The sequence below is a fragment of the Schistocerca serialis genome, chromosome 6, assembly GCF_023864345.2.
Source record: "Schistocerca serialis cubense isolate TAMUIC-IGC-003099 chromosome 6, iqSchSeri2.2, whole genome shotgun sequence".
Lineage (NCBI taxonomy): Eukaryota > Metazoa > Arthropoda > Insecta > Orthoptera > Acrididae > Schistocerca > Schistocerca serialis.
Genome location: NC_064643.1, coordinates 417082017 through 417101880, shown reverse-complemented (window position 1 = coordinate 417101880; position 19864 = coordinate 417082017). Strand labels below are relative to the sequence as shown.

At 44.6% G+C, this 19864-nt stretch overlaps 1 non-coding gene across 1 annotated transcript; it reads left to right on the top strand.

Annotated features, from left to right (window-relative positions):
• Positions 1-8672: 8672 nt before the first annotated feature.
• On the top strand, positions 8673-8747 carry Trnal-caa (transfer RNA leucine (anticodon CAA)). The gene has a single exon. It is a non-coding gene; the product is annotated as a tRNA-Leu (tRNA).
• Positions 8748-19864: the final 11117 nt, after the last annotated feature.

Sequence of the window (19864 nt, the reverse complement as noted above, 5' to 3'; positions counted from 1 at the left end):
TTGTTGCGTTCTGATAATGATCAGTCCAGAGTCGTGGTCCCACGTTCGTTACAGTCCTCTGTTTTAAGGCTTCTTCACCAAGGACATTGGGGTATAGTGCGAACGAAACAGCTTGCTCGTCAGCACTGTACTTGGTTCGGAATCGATGCTGCGATTACGAATACGTGTTCTTCTTGCATGGCGTGTGCCGAACAACAATCCGCACCACCGCGGAAAGTCTTTGCATGGCCAAAAGCCACTTCCCCTTGGCAGCGGTTGCACATCGATTTTGCTGGTCCATTCTGGAATGCTCGATGGTTGGTTCTGGTGGATGCCTTCAGTAATTTTCCTTTTGTTGTCCAGATGTCTTCCACGACGTCAACTGCCACCATCCAAGCGTTGTCAGCTATCTTTTGCATTGAAGGTCTTCCACAGACTATTGTTTCCGACAATGGCCCACAATTCATGTCCACAGAATTTCAGGTATTCTGCCAGGCCAATGGTATTCAACATCTGACATGCGCGCCGCTTTCGCCTCCGTCAAACGGTGCCGCTGAACGATTGGTCCGGACTTTCAAGTCACAGATGTTGAAGTTGAAAGAGTCACATTCTCAGGAGGACGCGTTGTTGCTCTTTTTGTCTTCGCATCGCTCTCAGCCCCGAGATGGTCGCTCGCCGGCTGAGTTGCTCCACGGTCGTCCTCATCGAAACTTGATGTCTTCGCTGCACCCGCCGCATCAGGTTCCTGTGCAGCGGCAGACTTCTGCTTTTGCTCCAGGCGACGTTGTATTTTATGGCAACTTTCGCGGTTCACGGCGTTGGCTCGCAGGGCGCATTCTTCGCTGCCTCGGCCGCGCGATGTATTTGGTTTTGGGGGCCTCTGGTGAGGTGCGTAGGCATCTCAATCAGCTGCGCCTCTGTCGTCGCACGGGTTCTGCCGCTCCCCGTCTGCTTTCAGCGACGGTGCCGTCCGGTCAGCGCCCTGGGGACCCATCTACTGGTTCGCCTCATCCCCAGGTGTTACCGACGATGCCTTCCATTTTGCCCCATGGCGACGAGCCGCCGCAGCCGCCGCCGCCGCCTGTTCTCCCGTCGGCGCCGCCCGCATTCGACGCTTCGCTGCAGCCACCAAGCGCCTCCCTGGGTCACGCACCGCCGATCGCTTCCCGTGACCAGCCGTCCTCCGCCATGGAACTCTTGCCCGCTCCGGACCACATGACGTCATCGCGCGTCGGGTACCCCGACGCAATGGAGGTCGACCCTTCGGCCCCTCCTGTCTCTTTACGGGCGCATACACCGCTTGTTGACGTGCACCCTGGACTAGGTTTTCAGGCGTTTCCTAGCTCCCCTCGGACCGAATGGCCGGGTGCGGGTGGCACAGCCTCGCCTGTTGTTAGGCTCCCCACCTCATCGCATACGTCAACATAGGGTCCACCCCACGGCGGGCGGAAGCCTTATCACACGACCGTTCGCCGATTTGTGGGGGAGGAATATGGTGTCACCGCCAGACACCACACTTGCTAGGTGGTAGCTTTAAATTGGCCGCGGTCCCTTAGTACATGTCGGACCCGCGTGTCGCCACTGTGTGATCGCAGACCGAGCGCCACCACAAGGCAGGTCTCAAGATACGGACTAGCACTCGCCCCAGGTGTACGACGACTTTGCTAGCGACTACACTGACGAAGCCTTTCTCTCATTTGCCGAGAGACAGTTAGGATAGCCTTCAGCTAAGTCCATGGCTACGACCTAGCAAGGCGCCATTAGCCATTAGTTTGATAGTTATCGTATGAAATGTCTCATCAAGAACGATGTATACAACAAGGATTAAAAGTTAAGTATTCCAGCAGATACATACTTTTCTTTATAACATTAATAAGTATCCTGTTTCAGACCTCTATCTAGCCTACTTGAGATTACGCGTGCCTTTCGGCTACTTCAGTGTGGCGTAGCTGTCTTGTTACGCCACAACAGCATGGACTCGAATAATGTCTGAGGTGGTACCGGAGGGAAATGAATCACGCAGGGCTGCCCACAAATCCGTCGGAGTATGAGGGGGTGGAAATCTCTTCTGAACATCACGTCACAAGGCATCGAGAATATGTTCAATAATTTTCATATATGGGTAGTTTGGAGGCGAGCGTGAGCCGTGGCCGGCTTGTGTTGATGCCTTGTTCTTTGGCATTTGTCAGAATCGAATGGCCTCTTATTTCTCCCTGAGTTACTGCCATAAAGAGTTGCCGACTTGCGTCCATCAGTGGCAGCAGCAGTGCTTATCGACACTATTACTGTTACCATCTTTGGTGTAATCGCTATATTTCCGTGTGTGGTGTGTGTGGCAGGCGGTCGGTTGGGATGGAGCAGCGAGGAAGTCTCCGCAGCGCGAGCTCAGGCCGAGGCCGCTGGCAGCGTGCACGCGCGGTCGGATTTGTGAGGCGCTAGCTGCGGGAACAACGAAGTTCGTCGCCTACCAAACCTATACACTGAAGTTGAGTGATCGGTTAACCTGTTCTAAAACCTCAACTGTTGTGATATCTCTTGGTTTTTCGCCGGTTGTTGCTTTCTGGGCCGAACTCGCAAGCAGCAATGTCTGGTGTGTTGGAGTCGGCGAAATTTTGCAGCCATCTTCCTGTATGGTGTTTAACTGTTGAATTGGTTGATACTTATTAGTGAAGTGCACCAGCGGTTTCTTCTGACTTGTGGCCGTTAACGTTCCATTTACCTGCCCTGGTCGTTAGAGTAGTTTTCCGGCAGTGTGTTTTTCCTCGCCATGTTGATGCTGTGCAGCAAAGCATGTAGTTCGACAGCCTTTGATGTTGTTCATATTTTGAGTAGTTATTGAGTCTTGACTGTATTTAGACGCCAATTTTCTAGACGTAGTGCTGCTGGTATCTTCGTCCTCGCTGAGTTTTCTTTGTTGTGCTGTTGTTGCGGCGGAAGGGAATTGATTAGGTTGTTGGTCCGTTATTCAGCTATCCCTAGGTCAGGTTGCCATCCGATTATTTATTATTACACTTGGCTGCCGGTCTCACCTAAACATATGTTAGAGTTACTTCCTCAGGCCGACCCTTGGAGCGCTTCTGAGCACCATTGTTCTGTTGTTTTAAATGTTGATTTTCTTTTAGTCTCAAGTACTGTGGGAGGCCTTCAGCTGTATATTAATTTAGGTTGTTTTTATGTTAAGATAAGGCCTTCAGCAGTCTTCAATTAAAACTTTGAAGATAATTGCTTAAACTATTTTTTTAAGGAAAGGGGATTTTTCGCATTGGAAATTCTTATTATTATCCAGGCCTTAAGCCCTGAGTTGTTCTCTGTTCAGTATGTGGACTTCAGCCGAACTTTACGTGAAATATTTTAAGATAATGCCTTCATCCGTCTTAAATTAAAATTTGAGAAGTCACTTGTTTAAAACCTTTCAACATTTTCTTGTCTACCTGAAATTCTTGTTAACCATGCCTTAAGTCCTCGGTTCCTCTATGTCCAGTGTGTGGCCTTCATCCGAGTTTTTATGTACAATTTTGTAACTAAGATCTGTCAGAGTCGTATCTAGACGTATCAGTAGACCCATATCAGTTCAACTGTACACGACCCACACCATTACAGCGCCTCCACCAGCTTGAACAGTCCTCTGCTGACATGCAGTGTACATCGATCCATGAGGTTGTCTCCGTACACGTACACCTCCATCCGCTCTATACAGCTTGAAACGAGACTCGTACAACAAGGCAACGTGTTTCCAGTCATCAACAGTCGAAAGTCAGTGTTGATGCGGCCAGGCGAGGCGTTAAGCTTTGTGTCGTGCAGTCACCAAGGGTACACGAGTGTGCCTTCGGTTTCGAAAGCCGATATTGACGATGTTTCGTTCAATGGTTCGCACGATGACACTTTTTGAGGGCTCAGCATTGAAATCTACATCAGTTTGTTGAAGGATTGCACTGACATCACGCTGAACGATTCTCTTCAATCGTCGCTGGACTCGTTCTTGCAGGATAATTTTCCTGCCGTTGCGATGTAGGAGATTTGATGTTTTACCGGATTCCTGATATTCAAAAATGGTTCAGATGGCTCTGAGCACTATGGGACTTAACATCTGTGGTCATCAGTCCCCTAGAACTTAGAACTACTTAAACCTAACTCACCTAAGGACATCACACACATCCATGCCCGAGGCAGGATTCGAACCTGCGACCGTAGCAGTCGCGCGGTTCCGGACTGTGCGCCTAGAACCGCGAGACCATCGCGGCCGGCAATGCTGATGGGAGGCATGTGGCAGAATGGGGTCCTCCGGTGGCCACAGCCGTGGTGACAGTAGAAAACTGCTTCTAGTTGCGTGCTGGAGCGCTGGAGGTCGCCGCATGCTCCTACGACAGCAGCACTTGGATACGGCTGAATGTGGACTTCAACTTGCTGTACTGTGGCAGGAGTCATACGGCGACTAACGCCGAGACCCACCAGTACCTCAGTGCAGCAGCAGCAGCTACCGACGGCAGGATGGCGCGGCTGTGGCAACAGGTCCCAAGAGGAACGCAGTGCTGACGGCGGAAGGAACAGCCCAGTCACGAACCCATGGCTCCTGCTAGCGGCGCCAGTCATCTCACTGCCTGGCCTGGCCCCTGGCATCGGTGTGTTGTTACTGGCAGGGAGAGAATGGCGTCTGCCTCGAAATCCCAAAGTATCTGTATTGCTCCGAGGTGCATCCATTTCGTTAAAACCTGACCTCTAGTCACGTCACCAATAACAAGAAACTTTCGTTTGTATGGTATCATTCATTCATTCGCTGCAGTCATAACTTCACATTACCTTAGGTCAAAACTAGGTAGTGGCGTTATATCACTTAAGATGTAGTGTATAAGCATTTGGTAACATTTGTGGAATGTTCCATCGGAAGTTGGAAGAAGAAGGACATATTAAAAACTTAAATACAGAGTACGAATGTTGCATAATAATACCTATTTTACTCTTCGTTATGAACTGGCGTTCGTGTTTCTAGATAACGTATGACTAAATATAGCCCACAAATCCTCAGTGAGAGTTTGTATCTGTTCAGAGATTGTTTCTCCAAATTCGTGACCTTTTACAATTATATAACTATACGGAAACACAAACATAATGAAATTCACGTAGACGCTGTGAAGAAATGTTATGTTATCTCTTACCCAATCTCGACAATGGACAGTGTCTTGAAAGGAGGATGTAAGATGAACATCAACAAAAGCAAAACGAGGATAATGGAATGTTGTCGAATTAAATCGGGTGATTCCGAGGGTATTCGATTAGGAAATGAGACGCTTAAAGTAGTAAATGAGTTTTGCTATTTGGGGAGCAAAATAACTGATGATGGTCGAAATACAGAAGATATAAAATGTAGCCGGACGGAGTGGCCGAGCGGTTCTAGGCGCTACAGTCTGGAATCGCGTGACCCCTGCGGTCGCAGTTTCGAATCCTGCCTCAGGCATGGATGTGTCTGATGTCCTTAGATTAGTTAGGTTTAAGTAGTTCTAAGTTCTATGGGACTGATAACCTCAGAAGTTAAGTCCCATAATGCTCAGAGACATTTGACACATTTGATATAAAATGAAGACTGACAGTGGCAAGGAAAGCGTTTCTGAAGAAGGGAAATTTGCTAACATCGAGTATAGATTTCAGTGTCAGGAAGTCGTTTCTGAAAGTATTTGTATGGAGTGTTGCCATGTATGGAAGTGAAACACGGACAACAAGTAGTTTGGACAAGAAGAGAATAGAAGCTTTCGGAATGTGGTGCTACAGAAGAATGCTGATGATTATATGGGTTGATCACATAACTTATGAGGAGGTATTGAAGGTAAATTTGTGGCACAGTATAGAGTATCATGGAGAACTGCATCAGACCAGTCTCGGGACTGAGGACCACAACAACAACAACAACAGCTCAACACACTGGCCAAAACGTTTACAAGGGGGTACTGTGGATGTCTTGAACAGCTGAACAGGTCAAAAAAAGGGGGAGGTGTGGGGCGGGGCGAGAGAGGCAAAACAATTTGAGCACCCTTTTAGAGGTTCATAATTCTGCAGTTGCTGCAGGTCACATGGAGTACATGAAAGGATCACATTTACAATTCAGTAGCACAAGAAAGACGAAAGTATTGAGAAGTAGCAGGAATCAGAGCAGCGCAAAACTTAACATCAGGATTGATGGTCACGAAGTAGAAGAACTTAAGGAATCGTACCACAGGCAGCAAAATAATCAATGACGGACGGAGCAAAGAGGAGATTAGCAAAGGCAAAAAGGGCATTCCTGGCTAAAAGAAGTCTACTAGTATCAAACATAGGCCTTAATTTGTGGAAGAACTTTCTGAGAATATACGTTCGGAGCCCAGTATTGTATTGTAGTGAAACATGGACTGTTTGAAAACCGGAACAGAAAAGAATGGAAGCACGTGAAATGTGGTGCTACATACTAACCTTGAAAATTAGATGGACTGATAAGGAATCGGAGAGGAGAGGAATATATGGAAAGCACTGAAAAGGAGAAGGGACAGGATGGTAGGACGAGGGCAAAAACTGTAGAGAACGAACTGACAAGTTCGGAGATCATATTGTCCGCAGAAGTTGCTGCATATCTTGCAGAGCTCGTTGAGATGCTCGGACAATATCTGGGCGCGAATTATTCTGTTAAAAAAACACATCACCATCTTGTTGCAAGAATGACAAACTAACGGCTCTAACAACATTCTGCACGGACTGGCGCTGGTCAGCGTCCCCTGCACAAATACCAAAGGTGAACGAAAAGTGTAGCTTATCACAAACCAGACCATAAGGCCTGTGGTGGGGCTCGTGTGTCTTGGACGAACGCACTCTACAAGACAGCGCTCACCAGGTCTACGTCGTACGCGCAAACGACCATCACTTGAGAGCAGAGAGAATCTCATCGTTGAAGACCATGAAGAGCCATTCCATCTTCCAAGTGATCCACTGACGTTACCAATAATGCCATACTCGTCGATACTGTATCACAAGGGGAAGGGGGGCTTGAGGTGTGCATGTCCATAGCCCCACTGCTACCAGTTCTTGTTGACACGTCTGGGCTCATAAACCCTCTTATCCGTGGTGTGGTAGCTGTACGATCTGCCATTGTTGCCCTAACAATACGTTGGTCCTGATGGGCGTCAGTGCTGCAAGCAGGTGCCGAACTTCTTCTACAAGTGTGAGGATGTTCACATGGCCACTGACACCAGCATCGTCGCACAACTGGCGCAGGACGTACAACATCTGTGGGTATTCTCCGAAAGGGCATTACGGCCACTCCGAAGGCCATGATGTGACCCCATTTAAAATCACTTACTTGGCTGTGGGAAGCACGAGTGCATTTCCACGGCGTAGTTGATAGCTTCACACATTTGCACCACAATAAGTCTTCCGGATGTGATATTAGGCGGTGGACACGGAAGGCGCTCTGGTATCTATGCCACTACGCTGTCTGTTGGTGAACGACACTGAAACAATTACCAGTACATCTATTATCCCCTAGTTGGCCATCAGATCAAAATCGTTGTCGTCCTTCCAGGTGCACTAACATTTTTTCTGGCAGTGTATTATCTAGGTATGTTGGACATAGACAAATATAGGAATACACGTTGTGTGAACGGTGTACAGTCTTGAGTTATATAAGCTTTTGGATTTCTGTAGCTCTTATCCAATGGATGATTAATTTAAGAAACTTTTATATCATGTATAATATGCAATATTTACTGTTAAGATGATTCCATTTTAGGTTCGTACAGTCAATTAGGCAAGAAGCTTCATTATGGGCATACAGCCTGCAAGTATATAGCTGCGTGTTCAAATAAATAAATAAGAACATTTAAGCTAAAATGGATTATTGAAGTACTATATCATCCGTCAACTTGTATGTGACAGCTGCATGAAGAATGGACAAGTTTTCAAACAGCCATGAATGTCTTATGTATGCTATTTTTGGCGGACAGTTTTAATTAACATCATATTTCCAATATGCATCATGATCAAAGAAGTAACTATCGTGACACTAGTCTTTCTATTAAGAATTATTTCATGGATCCTATATCCACAATTGTTTGCTATCATTCACTGCTGCTTAACGGTCGCTGAGTAAGTGTTTAACGAGACCACCCGGATAACGTCATGAGTCTCCCATTCCCGTCCCCCTGCCCCTATCCCCGCTAGTCCATCCAGGACAGAAACGATTACACGATCTGTCTGCTTATATAGCAAATTCTTTGTACAGATATGAGAAAGTTTCTAAATCAGAATGAGATTTTCATTCTGCAGCGAGGTGTGCACTGATACGAATCTTCCTGGCAGATTAAAACTGTGTGCCGGACCGAGACTCGAACTCGGGACGTTTGTCTTTCGTGGGAAAGTGCCCTACCAAGCGAGGTACTGATGCACGAGGTTTGGTAGGTTGGAGACGAGGTACTGACGCAAGTAAGGCTGTAAGGACGGGTCGCGGGTGCACTTGCCCGCGAAAGGTAGAGGTCCCGAGTTCGAGTCTCGGTCCGGCACACAGTTTTAATCTGCCAGGAAATTTGATATCAGCCGCCAGGCTATGGCAAAGCCATGTCTCCACAATATCCTTACTTCCAAGTGTGCTAGTTCTTCAAGAAGAGCTTCTGTGAAGTTTGGAAGGTAGGACATGAGGTATGCGCGGAAATAAGGCTGTGAGGACGGGTCGTGAGTCGTGCTTGGGTAGCTCAGTTGGTAGAGCACTTGCCCGCAAAAGGCAAAGGTCCCGAGTTCGAGTCTCGGTCCGGCACACAGTTTTAATCTAGCAGAAAGTTTCAAGTTTCTAATTGTTTGCGTAATGTGTATCTCAGGTGGAGAAAAGGGACCAGCCCGGTATTTAACAAGTGAGATGTGGGAAACATTTCCAAAAACCACGCGCATGCTGGTCGGCGCACTGACCACTCGTCGTTATCCCACTGGGCGGATTCGATCCTTGGCCGACAAATCTTCCTGTCTCAGAAGTGGTCACATTAATATGCACGGCTACTGAGTGGGTTTGCCAGCTACTACTGCAGTCAGTAGACGAGTTTCCCCTTTGACGGGTATCACAACACATGCAGTAGCAGTGGCGGCTCGCGTATAGGCTCTGTGGAACATCAGCACCCCTATTTCCACTTCGTATTATCGATAGCCTTTATTATGATGAGTCATTTGTACCTTATTCCCTTCATTATACTCGCAAAATAAATAATCCTTAAGCTCAATGTCAGTAGTCAACAGTTTATAAAGGAAAAATACAAAATATCCTTATGTGGAACTGTGCTCTTCACAGTTTCATTTGCGTGCAGTTTGGCTGTTGTACGCATGTGCACATTAGGAGTTGCAGGCGAGGCTGCAAGGGAGCACTGTGGCTTCCACTTCCGCAGTGCTGGGTCTGCTGACCCTAGCGTGTTGGTAAAAGGTAGTTCTTTTTGGCATGCATTGTGCTTAACAGTGTACCATGTTCTTGAATGACATAATGTGTTGAATTGGATAATAGCCCTACATAAAGCTACTGCATTTTTCTGTTTTTATTTTACAGAAAATTTTAACTATGACCTTACATTACCAAGAAATAAGTTATGTGGCCATAAGTGAACTTCAGCAGCTTAAGTTTTCACAGCAGAGTTACATTTAAGAACAGAAGTCGGTCAACACCTGATATTCTATTGTCCCAGTCATTCACGGGCGATAACAAGAAAGATATTCATAGCTGTAATTTCGAACGGCTCAAATGGAAAAGTTGGCTCAGCAGCTATGGAGTCATCCACTGTTATGCAAGCCCACTTAATTTAATAATGAGAAATGCTGCAAATATTACAGGGAACGCAAGAATAGTTTCCTTTAAAATTTTGGCTATTGCAATACTCTTGTCTAAATCACCGCGACTTGTGTCCGTTCTACATGTGGACGTCAGCATTGCATGTCAGTTTTCTACATATGGAACGCAAACAGAGTTCATGAACATCTGCAGCCTACAGAAAACAGCCTTACTGAAACTGGGGTGTACATCATATCCAGATGAAATTATTTCAAAAACGATGATTATTTTAAAATCCCTGATATACTGCAGTTTGCATCTTTATGTTGCATTACGCCCAATTCTGAAATAATCTACAACCAAACGCAACCTCGTGAAATAATTGTGTTTAAAAGTAATGAATATCTAACAATAATCAAAATATCTATTTTAGAATCGAGTGACTCGGGGTACTGTGAACATCCTCCAAAGACATTCATCTCAGATGCTAACGTCCTTTATGTGTTGGTGTAATGGGCACATATTCTTCCACTAAATACTTCGTAGTTGCTAAATTGTTCAACAGGAAAGTATTCGCCAGTTTTGAGAATGAAAATCCTATACATCTGATAGTACTGACCAGCGAAGCGTACCACCTGATCGACGAAGAAGAGCTTGAAACTGAACGAAAAGTACATGTAGGTCTGATATCAGTGATATTGCTAAAACGTATCTAGGGAAAACAATCTAGCCAACATTCGTAGTGAAAGTACGCAACTGATAAAAAGTCTCTTGACAGTTGCCATAGCTACACCGGAGGCAAAACTTTGCTGTACAACAGTGAAAAAAAAAATAAAAGCTTTTCTAAAAACGCAATGAATTGGGAAACTCTAAATGCCCTCGCAGTTGTTTCAACAGAGAAATATTTCCACAGATGTCATTCGGACCTCATGGAGAAAATTATTGATCTTTTTGAGCAGATCAAAACGAGAATAAAGGATTTCCGTTTTATGTGAATAAATCAAGCTTGAACCTTAAGAAATTAGGGAAAAGTAAGTGAGAATCTTATCAACATTTTCTTTTCATGTCATGTTTGTTTCTGTTTTAAAGCAAAGGCTACAAATTTTGTGGAGGAGCACCCAAATAATTTTAGCTACGACTCGCAACTGTACAGTAATGATGAATAACAGCCCCAACTACACCAACCAAGTAGTCATAAACAGCTTCACCCTCGTACCATATGACAGTAGTGGACCATGGTACAGTAATACCTCTGCAAATATGAGAGTACAAAGTATAAGTAAAGACATAACCTGCATATTAAAGGCAATGCAATAATCTACGTCAATGATATTTCCATACTTCATTGTTATCTCTCCACTCTGCATTCAGAGAAAGTGACGGATTTTGTTTCGGCATTCAACATTAATAGGCACTAGTGCGATGCATTCTCGTTTTATACACAGAAGGAAACAATTCCGTTGGAATGATTATGGATTTACGTTATGCATCAACATGCATTCATAGTGGCTATGGGAGTAACAAAGATTTGCAAAATATATCTACTAACAAACAAATTATCGTTATGAAGTTAAACGAATCCATTTGTATGCTGTGCAATTGTCGTATATAGGCTATGACAGTTTCTTGAAAATTGTATCCAGCGACATAAGCAATGTCACACTTCGAATTTTCTCAGTTCTTTACAAAATAATTGCGTATGTAGCTAGTTCACAGAGTTCAGTGTCTTACTGAGTTCGCTGTTATGAAAACTGAGCTACACTTGTTACATCTGTAGGCGCCCCGGTGGTCCCGGTCGCCTATGGTGGACTGGAAGCCGAGCGGTGACCCCTCCAGTTGTCAGGATGCTAGGAAATGACTGTCGACGCGTAGGAAACGCCTAAGAAATATTATTAATTCATAACACCTTTATTCCTGCCGAGTACAATGTGGCATGCATAACACAGGCTGGCTGAGCTTGGTGATATCAAAGACCTTCCACGAGGCTTCGTTGTCTTGTAGCGATGACACCAGCTCCGGGCCGCACCAGTCTTGTTGCGCAGCGCCGCATGCTGTGACGTAGGGAAATAATGTCCTTACTTCATACTTCGGCCGCGCGTGGCTGGTTGCGCCCGGCTGGCCGGACAGCTTGGAGGCGGACAGTAGGAGGCTCCAGGCTGGAGTCCCGGCGCTGTCGGCACGAGATAAAGATTAACATGTCGATCACCGAGCTGAGCGCTACGCAGCGACCCAGTACACATCTAACTGCAAGTCTAACTGCGAGTGCCTTGTTGCTATCAAAGATGGCGTATTTAAAGGAAGCACGAGCGACGTCCTGACGTGAAGCTCGTTTCTTATCCACTAATAATCTATTTACACTTAATACTGATTCCAATCTTATCATTGGTTATCTATTTATATTACATTCCACTATTCCCAATCCAACCCATAGGTATTTGATGTAGTGTTGTTATTTCAGAACGAGACATCTTTTTCCGTATACAAAAGTAAGTTGCACAAATAAACACTAGAAATAAGATTATGCTAGTCGTTGACACACCAAATATAATTGTCTCTTGCTTACGTTTCTCCCGACACTGCTGCACGTGCAGCAGTAGTTGATTAACTGTGATTTGCTCTTTTTCTGAGATAATCAGGCTATCTAACGATTGTAGCACTGTGGGATCCAAGGACTCGTTAATAAACGTTAGGTTCTTTGATTAATTGAGATCTGCTCTTTTTCTGAGATAATCAGGCTATCTAAAGATTGTAGCACTGTGGGATCCAAGGACTCGTTAATAAACGTTAGGTTCTGGCGAGGCAATATGTGTGGTGGTTCCTCTGGATAATACAAGATAGGCTGTGTCACGTTAATCATTGTTGTACCTGTGAAAGTAGCTGGTAGGTGAAAATGCCTCCTCACTATTTCTTATCCAGTGCCATTAATTAATAACCCACTGCCCTGCAATTCGAGCTTTGATGTATCTTTCAATCTACCATTTCTGTAACAAGGGGCAACTACGGTATCTAGTTCGAACACAGAGTAAATCCAATGTTCCCAAACTTTCTGAAATTTCGATCTCGGAAGTAACATCTTCTTTTCGCATTCTAAGGTTCCCATATTTCCCAAGAACAACTACATCTCACATGAATGACTGTGGGTTGCCACCTCCTTCACTGGACAAATAAAAACAATTACCCTGAAGCAGTCTGTCAAATCTTCCGTAGATATTACCGCATGAGCACTCCTCCGTCTTGACACAAACAACACTTCCCGAGTTTGCACTTGCACCCATTACCCAAGTGCACTCCATCTAATTGGATGCGGGTGTACTGTATAACACTGGTGCCGCGAATTGATACCCATCACTGGTATTTGTACTTCTACGTGTATACTCGCCTGATCCGTAATTACTCTCACTTTAGACATGCGATATAATAACGGTAAATTCCGCTTCGCCAGAGGCCCGAAATGACGCACTCCTTCCAAGAATTCTTTCTGCGCTTTCAGCAACGCCTTCAGCATCTGATCTGGACCTAACAAAGTGGCACTCAATTGCCCGTGCACTTCGTGATGCATAGCTTCGTATAACGCTTCCAATTCGACATGCGCATTATCCACCCTGTCTGCTAATGCCCTCAATATAGCTGCTACTTGTATTTTCCCGTCTGTTCGGCTCAATCTCGCCTGTATAGCCTCTATATCCCCATTAAACACTTTCCTGGTATTTGCTGCATACCGACCCAGGTTTGACGTCAACTCCTGTACTGTTCTAGTGACATTCAATATCCCCGGATCGATGTTACCTATACGTGTCGTGTGCCAATGGACTTTCGACTTTGTCTGCTCCGCCAACTCCTGCACCTCCCCCACCGTACTATATAAGCTCCTTATATCTTCCTCGTCCGTGGTTCCAAACACTGATTTCAGCAATTTTCCCCCTGCATCCAACCACCCTCGTTTCCTGCTAACAGGGTTTGCAGGACCACTTCCGTTACTTGTTGCAGCTGCCTTCTCAGCCTTTCGTATGAGAGCTTCAATTCCTGATACTCGTTCCGTATGTCTTGAAACAACCCCCCCCCCCCTTTCTCTGTGGCCGCCAGTAGCGCCATAAACCTATCATGTAGTGTCTGTACATCATTCCCCACTCCCTATATATTATACGTGAACACAATTGTCCACCTGCGGCTTGACAATATCACATATAATTGTCTTGCAAACAAAATTCCCTTATCTAGTGGTTGCACCCGCATCACCTCTCCTCTGCCACAGTGTAGCAGTACCAGACTGACGAAAAGTTTCCCGGGCCACATCCTGGCATGGCACCTGAAGGAAAAGGAAGTCATGTCAATCGTTCCCTTCCTTACCACGTGTAAAACACACAAATGACAAGTAAAAACTATACATACATTATTACCTAATAACAATAAATGCGACATGTTTCTCCCCGACGACACTTAATCTACTTATCCCTACAGCTAAGTATGTAAGGAACGTTCCTCTGCTGTTCTTTTCGCTTCGGAACCCTCACACCCTTTGTTACTGCTGGAGGAATCTGCGGTAACGCATCCACTGCGCCCTTATACGGCTTAATCCTACTCACATGAACTACTGACGACTTGGTTGGTAACTGCAACTTTACGAGCGCTGGAGACACTATTTAATATACGTGATACGGTCCAGAATATGTCGTCAAAAACTTCTTTCTTTTACCCTTCGGGACATAAGGATTAGCCAACAATACGCATTGACCAATTCTGTATTGCGGCAGTTTACCCGTTCTTTACACAATACTCTCTTGTATCTCCGAAGCTTTAGTATTAGCACGCCGTATCCTCTGCCAAATCTCTCTCAATGTCTTGGCGAAAATCTTCACTGACTCATCGTGTGAACCTACCTGTGGTTTGAGCGCATCAAATGGTGATGGCATTTTCCGACCATAAATTACCTCATCCGGAGAGAGCCCCGTTCCTGTATGAACTTTCGCGTTATATGCGCTTGTCATCATATTTAAATACACGTCCCAATCTGTGTGTTTTGAATTTACGTAATGGGCTAATCATCTTAACTAACGTCCTATGAACCCGTTCTGTTTGTCCATTCGACTGAGGATGAAATGGGCTTGTCCGCAATTTCTTAACTTTAAATTAACGGCATAACTGCTCCATCAGCTCCGACATAAAGTTGCTACCCTGATCTGTAATTATAGTATCAAGCACACCATACTTCAGCAACCAATTATTTACTAAGGCTTGCACAACAGTGCTTGCCTTCTGATCTGGAATAGCTACCATTACCAGGTATCGGTAAAAATTATCTAATATTGTTAATACGTACGGATTACCTGCTTGGGTCTTGTTAAATGCTCCGATTATGTCTAATCCGATGAATGCAAACGGACGATCCGCTTCTGGTAGTATCTGTAACTGAATTTTCTGATGACTTAAATGTTCCCTCTGCGCACAGGGTATACAATTTTGCACATACTGCTCTACGTCATTGCGACGTGTCTTCCACCAAAACATTTCAGCTACCCATCTATCAGTTGTTCTTCTATCACCATGACCCGACAATACATGGTCGTACGCTTGTCTCAACACTTCTTCCCTCAGCGACTCCGGTACTACGACGCGTTGTCCGCACTTCGTCTTCCTGCAAAGCAACCCATCCTGCATTTCAAGCTGCGGTTGCGTCAGGAACAATTGACACTGTCAGTGGTTTGCGCCTTTATCCACTCCTTCTCACTTATGCCCACATCTTGTACAGCTGCTATTTTTCTACTAAGCGCATCTGCATTCGTATGTTTTACCCCTGGTTTGTGAATTACCTCGTAGTCAAATTCACTTAGTTTCAGTGCCCATCTCGTTAAATACTAGAAGGATCCTTCAACCCCAACAACCACTTCAATCCTGCGTGATCTGTAATCACCTAGAACTAACGCCCAAATAAACAACAGCGAAAATACGAGATACCGCAAATCACTGCTAACATTTCTTTCTCTGTAGTTGAATAATTCTTCTTAGCCTTATTCTGTTGCCTGGAAGCATAAGCCACTGGATGTTCCTAGCCATTAACCCTCTGACAAAGAATACAACCTACAGCAATATTACTAGCATCACAGGATAGTATGAACTCTTGCTCGAAATAAGGAAGTATCAACACTAGGTCTGATGTTAGTATCTGTTTGAGCTTCTCGAATGCCTCCTGACACTGTGCTGTCCATTCAAACTTAACACCTTTCTTTAACTATCTCGTTAATGGATGTGCAATTTCCGCGAACCCCTTTACATATCACCTGTAGTAATTACATAAACCGACATGTTGTTGAACTTGTTTAATGGTCTGTGGTACTGGAAAACCGCGCACAGCCGACGTTAGGCGAGGACCCGTTCCTACCCCATCCTGACTGATAATATGCCCAAGATAAGTCACTTGCGTCTGAGCAAACTGACATTTCACACATTAAGCGTAAGATATGCCGCTCGTAGCCTACTAAATACTTCGTTCAGTCTTTGCACATGCTTTTCTATACTCGAAAAAGTAACAATATCATCGAGGTATACGATAGCAAACATCGGTTTCAGTCCCCCAAGCACACCATTTAACAGACGCTGGAAAGTAACAGGAGCGTACATTAACCCAAATGTCATTCTGCGATACTGAAAGTGACCAAGGCTAGTAGTAAGGCCCGTCTTCGGCCTATCTTCGAGACTTACTTCTATCTGATGGTACCCAATCTTTAGATATAGTCTCGAAAAATATTTACACCGACCTAGGTTGTCCAATGTTTCCGTGATGTTCTGTATTGGATACGCATGTTACAGTTCGTGCGTTCAAAAAACGATAGTCACAACAAAACCTATCCTTTTTGGCACCGTCCAATGACTTCTTAGGAACTACCACTAAGTGACCAAGGGTTGTTGTAAAGGCCATATTCGGTCTATTTTCCAGATTTACTTCTATCTGATGGTGCCCACTCTTTAGATTTGGTGTAGAAAAATATTTACACCGACCTAGGTTGTCCAATGTTTCCGTAATGTTCAGTATTGGATAAGCGTCTGTTACAGTTCGTGCGTTCAAAAAACGGTAGTCACAACAAAACCTATCCTTTTTAGTACTGTACAATGACTTCTTAGGAACTACCACTAAGTGACCAAGGCTTCTAAAGGCCGTCTTCGGTCTATCCTCGGGACTTACTTCTATCTGATGGTACCCACTCTTTAGATCTAGTGTCGAAAAATATATACACCGACCTAGATTGTCCAATGTTTTCGTGATGTTCTGTATTGTATAAGAATCTGTTACAGTTCGTGCGTTCAAAAAACGATAGTCACAACAAAACCTATCCTTATTAGTACCGTCCAATGACTTCTTAGGACCTACCACTAAGTGACCAAGGCATGTCGTAAAGGCCGTCTTCGGTCTATCCTCGGGACTTACTTGTATCTGATGGCACCCACTCTTTAGATCTTGTGTCGAAAAATATTTTCACCGACTTCGATTGTCCAATGTTTCCGTGATGTTCAGTATTGGATACGCATCTGTGACAGTTCGTGCGTTCAAAAACCGATAGTCACAACAAAACCTATCCTTTTTAGTACCGTCCAATGGCTTCTTAGCAACTACCACCAAGAGACCAAGACTTGTTGTAAAGGCCGTCTCCGGTCTATCCTCGGGAATTACTTCTATCTGATGGTACCCACTCTTTAGATCTAGTGTCGAAAAATATTTACACCGACCTATGTAGTCCAATGTTTCCGAGATGTTCGGTATTGGATACGCATCTGTTACAGTTCGTATCTTCAAAAAACGATAGTCACAACGAAACCTATCCATTTTAGTACCGTCCAATGACTTCTTAGCAACTACCACTAAGTGACCAAGGCTTGTTGTGAAGGCTGTCTTCGGTCTAACCTCGGGACTTACTTCTATCTGACTCTTTAGATCTAGTGTCGAAAAATATTAACAACGACCTCGGTGTCCAATGTTTCCGTGATGTTCTGTATTGGATACGCATCTGTTACAGATCGTGCGTTCAAAAAACGATAGTCACAACAAAACCTATTCCTTTTAGTATCGTCCAATGACTTCTTAGGAACTACCAGTAAGTGACCAAGGCTTGTTGTAAAGGCCGTCTTCGGTCTATCCTCGGGAATTACTTGTATTTGATGGTACCCACTCTTTAGATCTTGTGTCGAGAAATATTTACACCGACCTAGGTTGTCCAATGTTTCCGTGATGTTCAGTATTTGATACGCATCTGTTACAGTTCGTGCGTTCAAAACACGATAGTCACAACAAAACCTATCCTTTTTAGTACCGTCCAATGGCTTCTTACGAACTACCACTAAGTGACCAAGGCTTGTTGTAAAGGCCGTCTTCGGTCTATCCTCGGGACTTACTTCTATCTGACTCTTTAGATCTAGTGTCGAAAAATATTTACACCGACCTAGGTAACCCAATGTTTCCGTGATGTTCGGTATTGGATACGCATCTGATACAGTTCGTGCGATCAAAAACGATAGTCACAACAAAACCTATCCTTTTTAGTACCGTCCAATGACTTCTTAGGAACTACCACTAAGTAACCAAGGCTTGTTGTAAAGGCCGTCTTCGGTCTATCCTCGAAACTTACTTCTATCTGATGGTGCCCACTCTTTAGATCTACTGCAGAAAAGTATTTACACCGACCTAGGTTGTCCAATGTTTCCCTGATGTTCGGTATTGGATACGCATCTGTTACAGTTCGTGCGATCAAAAACGATAGTCACAACAAAACCTATCCTTTTTAGTACCGTCCAATGACTTCTTAGGAACTACCACTAAGTAACCAAGGCTTGTTGTAAAGGCCGTCTTCGGTCTATCCTCGGGACTTACTTCTATCTGATGGTACCCACTCTTTAGATCTAGTGTCGAAAAATATTTACACCGACCTATGTAGTCCAATGTTTCCGTGATGTTCGGTATTGGATACGCATCTGTTACAGTTCGTGTGTTCAAAAAACGATAGTCACAACAAAACCTATCCTTTCTAGTACCGTCCAATGACTTCTTAGCAACTACCACTAAGTGACTAAGGCTTGTTGTGAAGGCCGTCTTCGGTCTATCCTCGGGACTTACTTCTATCTGACTCTTTAGATCTAGTGTCGAAAAATATTTACACCGACCTAGGTTACCCAATGTTTCCGTGATGTTCGGTATTGGATACGCATCTGATACAGTTCGTGCGATCAAAAACGATAGTCACAACAAAACCTATCCTTTTTAGTACCGTCCAATGACTTCTTAGGAACTACCACTAAGTAACCAAGGCTTGTTGTAAAGGCCGTCTTCGGTCTATCCTCGGGACTTACTTCTATCTGATGGTACCCACTCTTTGGATCTAGTGTCGAAAAATATTTACACCGACCTATGTAGTCCAATGTTTCCGTGATGTTCGGTATTGGATACGCATCTGTTACAGTTCGTGTGTTCAAAAAATGATAGTCACAACAAAACCTATCCTTTCTAGTACCGTCCAATGACTTCTTAGCAACTACCACTAAGTGACTAAGGCTTGTTGTGAAGGCCGTCTTCGGTCTATCCTCGGGACTTACTTCTATCTGACTCTTTAGATCTAGTGTCGAAAAATATGTACACCGACCTAGGTTACCCAATGTTTCCGTGATGTTCGGTATTGGATACGCATCTGTTACAGTTCGTGCGATCAAAAACGATAGTCACAACAAAACCTATCCTTTTTAGTACCGTCCAATTACTTCTTAGGAACTACCACTAAGTGACCAAGGCTTGTTGTAAAGGCCGTCTTTAGTCTATCGTGGGGAATTACTTCTATCTGATGGTACCCACTCTTTAGATCTAGTGTCGAAAAAGATTGACACCGACCTAGGTTGTCCAATGTTTCCGTGATGTTCAGTATTGGATACGCATCTGTTACAGTTCGTGCGTTCCAAGAACGATAGTCACAACAAAACCTATTGTTTTTAGTTGGCAGGCAATGGGGTTTCACTGTTTTCTATAACCCCGTCCCTTACCTGTTGATTAATGAATTCTTCCACCAGTGGTTGCAGGTGTTTCGCTATCCTGTATGGCTTTCTATAGACTGGCGGACTATCGCCAGTCGGTATACGGTGCTGCGTAATAGGAGT